We start from the raw sequence: 8,253 nt of genomic DNA on the forward strand, positions 1-8,253 counted from the left end.
ATACACTTGTCTCCATACATAGCCAACCATGACAACTATTGCTAGATCTCTTTCTTGATTATAAATCAATCAGAGATGTTTATGTACAAGATATCTGTGATGCCTCAGGTCTAAAGACCATTACTAAACATAGTGTCTATCACAATGTATAATAAGCCATTAACACTCAAAACCATATGGCTTATTATATTTGGTCAAGTTCAGTAAACTCGTTCTCTCAACAAGTACCTATGTGTTTGACTTGACATCTCATGTCAATGATATGAAACTCACTATTCATTTTAGTATCACATACTATAAATGAGTCATAACACATACTAGTGTTTATAAGAATTCATGACGTCCAATCGTAAATCCACCACTAGGAACTATTTTAGAAGTATAATACAAAGGTTACACGTTTCATATTCTCGACAAACTCGAGAATGTGTTCCTTAACGATTTTACTTCTTGGACTATATTCATTAAATTAATTTATGAATATTGATAGCTTTACCATTTTATAAATATTAAAATGCTATTCAAATACAATAATTTAGGGCATATTACTAACAATAATATAATGTTATAATTCAAGGAAAGTATTAGACATTTTCTCGTTCAGAAGTGGTTGAAGAAGCCTAGCAAAAGGAAAAATAAACTACTTGGTAGCCACAGGAGGTCATGTATCCATAAAAGCAATTAATATGGGTAGCGACATGTGGTTGAGGAATAATGAAAGAGGCCGTTTGTATTTTGGTGATATATGAATGATTTATGGGGGTTATAAAACAACGCTTTAATTTTCACATTATTTCAAATAGTTTTGTAACTTACATTTGGAATAATGACCAAATTTCATTCTAGTTCGTGGTAATTGATTTTGATAGTGGTTATAATTTAAACTATTAAAGGACGCTGATAATAATTTTGAACTTGTTCGCTTACAAAACCAAACAAAACCCCCTTTTATGATTCCATCATCATAATTGAATACTAATTGATATGGAAAATTAACCAAATAAGAGTTAACATTTTAACAAGGAAAATTGCTTTAAAATCTAATAATCAATTCCCTTGTTTTAATTCAATCAATGAGATAGTTTCTCTGGCTGGTGTCTAAATTTGGTGAAGATGCAGTTAATGTTTCAAGTCTTTCCTTCTTCAAAATTAAATTATAATTACAATACAATTAATAACTACTTATAATGAAGACAAGAAACAAATGAAATTATTTCTATATATCATGGTATAGTTTAAGCAGTATTGATTTGGTTAAGAATCATAAATTTTATTAAAAAAAAGTTATTAATTCATATTTTTATAATAGAAGATCATTATATTATTTAACTATATAGTTTAATAACTTTTTCGGACTTTAAAAATTTCAAAGTTCTGAATTAAAACATATCTAATAATTTAAATTACTACACTTACGCTGAAAAGAAAAATGATATCGGTCTGTAAAGGGCACACCATGACCACAGATATGGCGGCGCCCTTCTTTTATGGGCAAATATTTGTATTTTACTGAAAGATCTTAATTTTAAAGAGAAAATTACTCTTAATTGGGATAACGAAAGGACTCCAACGCACCCTCCATTATGAGGGTAGAAAGTTAGGAACGAGTTAACACCAGTATAGCCTCAAATCTAGTTAAAATGACAAGCTGCTTTTAAATAAAAGTTTCCATTTCAGGACTTCCAAAGTTCACCGTTATATTTCAAAGTTACACGTTATCAGTTATACGAAAAATTAGTGGGTGGGAGCAACTAATTTTGACAACGGCCCATTAAAATGCAATACACAGTAGGTCATCTATAAATGAAGGGCATTCATTTTTCACCAATCACCGTCACCGGGACAAGGAAAGCATGCAATTATAGAGAATGGTCCTTGCATACTCGCTCATCTTTTTAATTAGAAAAATCGTATTCACAAGCCAACAAGGATAAATTAAAAAAAAAAAAAAGCCGATAAGGGATTTCGAGCTAACATATGTTTAAAGAAAAGAACTAAGACTTATTTGATCGGGCATTGGGTAAAATTGGGTTCAGGTTAAATGAAATAGATCTGAACTACTCGAATCGATTCGAGTTCAAGATCCATTTTAGATTTGACCATGTCTATTTTGTTCTTTATAGATTGGTGGGGCTTCTATCACTATTTTAAAATCCTTATAAAACCTTTCTTAAGTTTACATCATTGTAATTAAGGGTGGGCATGAGTTGGTTTGGTTTGTATTTTAAGTCAACCCAAACCAAACTATAAAAATTTGGGCTCAACCTAAATACTTTTAACCCACCTCAAACCAACGCATTTGAGTTTGGTTTGAATTTTATTATCAAAATATTTTTTATTTTGATAAATTTAATTACATCAAAATTATAATATTATTAATTTTTATTAATTATTAAATTAATATTAAAATATGAAAAAATATAGTGGATAAAAAATTATAAATAATAGATTTTACGGTAACTTCATCCTTAAATTAAAGAATACTAGAAAATTAAATAAAGTTTAAAAACGAAAATCATTATTTCTAAATAAATAATAATAAACTTCGACATTCGATTAAAATTATACAATCAGATCATATTATTAAATTAAATTAAATTAAATTAAATCAAATCAAATTTATACTCCAGCCTACATGTCAAGAAAAAAAAAAAATTATAGTCTAACCTTAAGAAAATTTGGTTTGAAATTCTCACCTAAAGATGGCCAAAATCTATTCTAAAACGTGATTCTTCCTTACTCTTATAAGTGAATGCAGAAAACTAATATAAAAGGTAAAGCATAAAATTTATGCCTTTTGTTGAGCTTTCTTTTCAGAAGCTCGAATAGCAACTCATTTGGGCTCTGGCTCAAGAGCTTCAACAACTATGCTCTTTGTGGCCAGTTTGTACTCAGATCATACGAAATTTTTGAATTGAAAATAATGCAATTAATTTGTTTTCATTTATTTTGTTTAATATATTTTCTTCTGACATATCACCTTGAGTTTTAAGAATTTGTCCATGGCCCATGAGTAAATTATTTCTAAACCATCATGAAATGGTTTCTTCCATAAAAAACCCAAATCTAACTCATTTTCATGATTTACCCAATCCAAACCATTTTATTTAATTGGGTTTGGGTAAACCCATGGGTTGTGGATTTAAGCCCACCCCTAATTGTCACTACAAGAAAAAGTGCCTACTATGACAGGCAAAAACTGTTATAGTAGGGGGTGGATGACGGTTGTTCATACCGTTATTGTAGCCAGCGTCAAGAATTGATGATAGAACAATACCAATCATAATCTGTGATAGAAATTACCGGTCACATAACTATCATAACTTTATTTAGAGGGGAATGTAATAAATTTGAATTTGGCTCTTTTTTCAAAAATTTTGCGCGCCATATTTTGAATTTTTGGTGGGAAAATTAAATTTGGCTTGAAATGAAAATTATAATTAAATATTTTTTCAATTAAATCGAAAATTGAAATTATAATTAATAAAAAATGGGTATTTTGTTTGCACCATGAAATTATTATCATTTTAATAAAAATCCTACAATTGATTTATTAGAAATTAATATTTCATAAATTGGCTAATTAATTAGATTATTAAAATTAATATTGCAATAAAAAATTCACTACAAAGAAAATGAAATGGATAGCATTGATTAATTATTCATAATTGTCAGCAAACATAATTTAATCAAATACGAGTGACAAGTCCAACATAAAGAGAAAAGTATTGTAACAACATAAAAGCTAAATTCCAGCAACATGTACAACACCAATGAACCATGATCAGTTCAATTCCAGTAGCATAAGGAAGCCAAAAACATAATCATTTCTACCAAAATGAAGAAAGGCAACAACATAGTTCATTTCTAGCAACATTTCCAACAACACAAGAGGAAGCCAACAATATTGATAAGATAAGGCCAGCAGTTCCCAAACATGAAAATCCAACCTAAGAACAACCAAAATGTGTAAAATTGTATCAATATCCAAAACTTATTTTCCAAACAAAGAAAAGAAAACTAGCCAACTCCAGCAAGACCTACCATCTTCATCATATTCCAACATAGAAGTATAATAAGCTAGATAACTGCCCAAGTAAAATATACCTTCCTTAAATTCAAAGTCCATGACCACATATAGATTAGAATATTAGGCAATAGAATAATAGCTAGTAAATTAATTTATTTCATCAATGAACTCACAATAACAACATAATAGGTAAGGGTTACCTCACATAACATCAATTACTCCAGAAAAATGATTTGCCCACTCAATACCGACTTTATCTAATTCAGCATTGGAATATGTTGTCTTTCTATTGAACTGTTTATGAAAAATAAAAATTATGTAGTGAGACTTTGACACAGGACATGTTCTTTTTTATGAAGCAAATTATGATCAAGGAACTCACATTGTTCATTAGTAAAGAGAAGTCATTAATCAAGTCTTTCATGAATCTCATGACATAAAATCCACACATGACTGAACATGCTGGCTGTTGTGGGACCTATTCACAATCAGCAATTGCACACTTCATTATAATAACAATTAAGCATGGTAATATATAATTATAGTTAAGGTAATAGTTCATACCTTTACAGATCTAACCATCTTATTATAATTCCATTTCTCCTTACCCTCTTGTGCTATAAACATTGTCATAGAGCTATATACAAAAATAAATTGTAACAAAGTATCTGTAAACTATGTAAAAGTAATTTTATATTAACAATGGTAATAAAAAAAATTGAACATACACTTTAATGAGCTCTTTTAAATCATCATCAGGATCTCCCCCACAAGAATCGAGATAATAAACTTCCTTTTTCAACACATCAAAGATGGCCAGCACCCAATGATAACTATAATAAAAGAAAGAACATTAAGGTAGCAATTTCAGTAAATTAAGGTAAGAAAGGAAATTAATATGCGTTGAAAAGTATTAAAGGACCATACTAGGGATTATAAGGAATAAAGATGAATTGTCCCTTCTTCGCTTTTTTCTATCGATCACTAACTCCACGTGCCCTAAGGTCAAATGATGCAAAAGGATTACGTTCTTCGCCTCGTGAATCCAGACCCAGACGAACGAATCCAAATGGTTTGACTCATCTTTTCCCAGGTAGAATGGAAGCATACAACATCCGGATAAACAATAGACAAACAATGTTAAAGTCCATTAATTGGAACTCCCATAAAAAGTACACATAAAACTAGAATGATTATAAATCACTTACGCAATATAGACTTCGATTACGTTTACTCCTATAACATCCATTGACAGAACTGCAGTGCAGTCACGCCGCCCAATATGAGCTCTAATCCCTTCCATTTGGAAAACACCATCATCCATTAGATATGGAATCCATTCTTGGTCTAATATCTTAGCTTCACACATTGTGCCAAACAACTGTAACAACAGAATCTTGTTCCGCTGTACCCCTCCTGCATGCCTTGTGTTCCTCATTGCTAGCAAAGGCTTCACTGCAACTTTTTTGCCCTCGTCCTTAGTTTCCTTTACAGCTTCTGTATGTCCAATCTCTATTATATCATTATGTTGTTCTGCTGATTCAAAGTTCAAATGTTTTTTTGTGCCTTGATGTTTAGGGTTGCCATTTTTTTTCCTTGTAACAAATCATTAGGCATCTCCACTGGGATTTCAGATGGGTTCAATCTTGGACTCTTTCTTGCAATGACAGAGAGTTTTTTGGCAGGTGTATCTTTGTTTTTGTTTGCTATGTTTGTCTCTTTTTTACAGTTTAGTATTGGCAGGTTCCTACCTACTGTGTTTTTAGGTGTCCGTTGCTTCTTTTTTTTTTTTTCAATGATCAGGCTGCTACAGACATAATTGTTTAGTGTGATTGGCATAAATAGTTTCTAAATACTCTAAATTTATCTTACAAAGTAATTAACAGTAAACTATGTATAAATAGTAAACTTACAGCAAACTAAATCCACAAACAACAGGTAAGAACAATAACTACAGTAACCCTTATCTAGCAATAACAAGTATGTACAGTTAAGTAGAAGAAGTAAAATTGCAACAAACTAAATCCAGAAATAATAAGCAAAAATAGTAAACAATCTGACCTTTGGTGCTTTAGTAGCTGCTTCAGTTTTAACAGAGTCGATGCCATCATCTTCAACAGCATTATTGTTTTCAATAGGTACTCGAAGGTAGTTGGAATTTGCTATATCTAAATGACGAGGTGTTTTTCTCAGTTCATTTCTCATTTCTTCCAACTGCCAGTTAATTGATTCCTTCCATAGTCGGTCATCTCTTTCCCTGTCTCTATCAGCAGGCCTCTGGAAAGTTTGAAAATACATAGACGGGGTTACAAACTTGCCCACTCCTTGCATATGACCACATCTTGGAGCTTTTCCCAAAGATTGTGCGAGAATATCATTTTTTTTTTCCGGACGACCGCATCTTCCATTTCTTAGCTTTCATCTCCAGTTTATTCTACTACACAAACGAATTAAGTAAGCTAATGTTATCAAAGTATAAGTAATCACAACTAGAATTACAGTAGTAAGCAAAAAAATTCTTACGATTTTTTTAATAACTGGTTCAACATCGGGGTGGTATCCTCCGTTTTTCATTTGCCGAGCTCTCTTCCAAAGAACACTCCTGTCCACTTTTTCTTCAGTAAAGCCTGTTTCTGAGCACTATCAAAACATGAGTAAAAAAATAAAATGTTAGTAACAATCAATATTTGCATCAACCAAACAACAGTAAAATGTAAGCAACTAACTCATAGTACATACCACTTATTGCATTAACCTAACGTAACCTTTTTTACTTAGGCGATGATTAAACTTGTTTTGTGCCCGCCTAAGTTTATTCACACCACTAACTTTCTACTTAAAACAACCAAACAAACAATGGATAAACACATAAGGAAAAATGTCATAAGCATTGATATATTATTAATACTTTAATTAGACACACTCACTTGAAATTTTTCAGAGTCTTTTCTTCACAAACTTAACCCAACTTTCCTTATCAATCGTGCTGTACCATGCTGGTGGCTTGAAAAGCCTTTTACAGTCATTAACAAATGGTAAAACATAGTTCCTCATTATAGTGTACTTAAAGTTCCGAAATGCAGCTCTGATTGCTTGAAGTACTTGCTTCTTTCTTCGAGGATGAACAACGAAGTACACCTTCAAGTTTCATTATCAAAATGTGAGAATGAAGATATTTACAATCACGAAATAAATTTTATTTCTAATTTCGAATTTTTCCAGCAATAATAAAATTAGACATATCATCTTAATTTCCTATTTTATACCTTAATAGACTCCAACAGACGCTCTTTTGTATCATCTGGAACTCTACGCCAATCGTTGTAGAGGATTGGAATTGATATACGAGTCAAAACACCAATATATGTAGACAGCTCAATGGCTTCTTCACCAACTGGAACACCAAAGATGTTGTATTTAACCACAAACTTTCCACTTCTTTTCCTCTTCTTGTTTTGTTCTGACCTAACAGTGCCACCTCTACTTTGCTTACTGCTCTTAGGTTCATCCTCATTACCATTTCCAAACTCATCAAGATTAGGGACATGATCGGCCAGGGGCATTTCATGATCATATCCTTCGCAGATAAGTGCCTCATGGTACTCTGATTCCTCACCAACAGATCCATTATTTTGTTCATCTAAAAACTCATTGAAACAGGCATCAGATTGCTGTTGTGCAAATTTTATTGAACTCGCACGCGCACGAATCTATTGTAGAATAGACTAATGGTGACGAGTGTTGATCCCACGAGGAGGTGGATTTTAATTGTGTGTAGAATTAATTTTGTAAATGGCTGGTTGGATTTGTGGTGAAAATGATTTGGATTATCCTAAAATTGGAATTGAAATGGTGAGAATAAATTGAAGAGAAATCTATTGAGATGACGTACTTGGGTATCTGAATCCGTATCAACATGCATCATGGGCTAAATAATCCTTATTAATGCCAATTAAATCATGAGGGGGGAATCCACACCTCATGAACCACGCTCTAATCAATATGGTGCTAAGGGCTTATTGTGCCAAATAATAATAACCTTGTACTAGGGGGCTGGTGAAACCAAGGCGGTACTAGACAAGATTAGTATTATTTGTCGACGAGAAGTCAAAACATCCACAAAAATTAGAGGGGAAGAGAAAGTAAATTTACCAAATAAAGCCCATGACACATGTTGAGACTTCACCTTCAACCCAAGCTTGAAAAAAAATTAGCCACTCATA

The sequence above is a fragment of the Citrus clementina genome, unplaced genomic scaffold (genome assembly GCF_000493195.1).
Source record: "Citrus clementina cultivar Clemenules unplaced genomic scaffold, Citrus_clementina_v1.0 scaffold_8, whole genome shotgun sequence".
Lineage (NCBI taxonomy): Eukaryota > Viridiplantae > Streptophyta > Magnoliopsida > Sapindales > Rutaceae > Citrus > Citrus x clementina.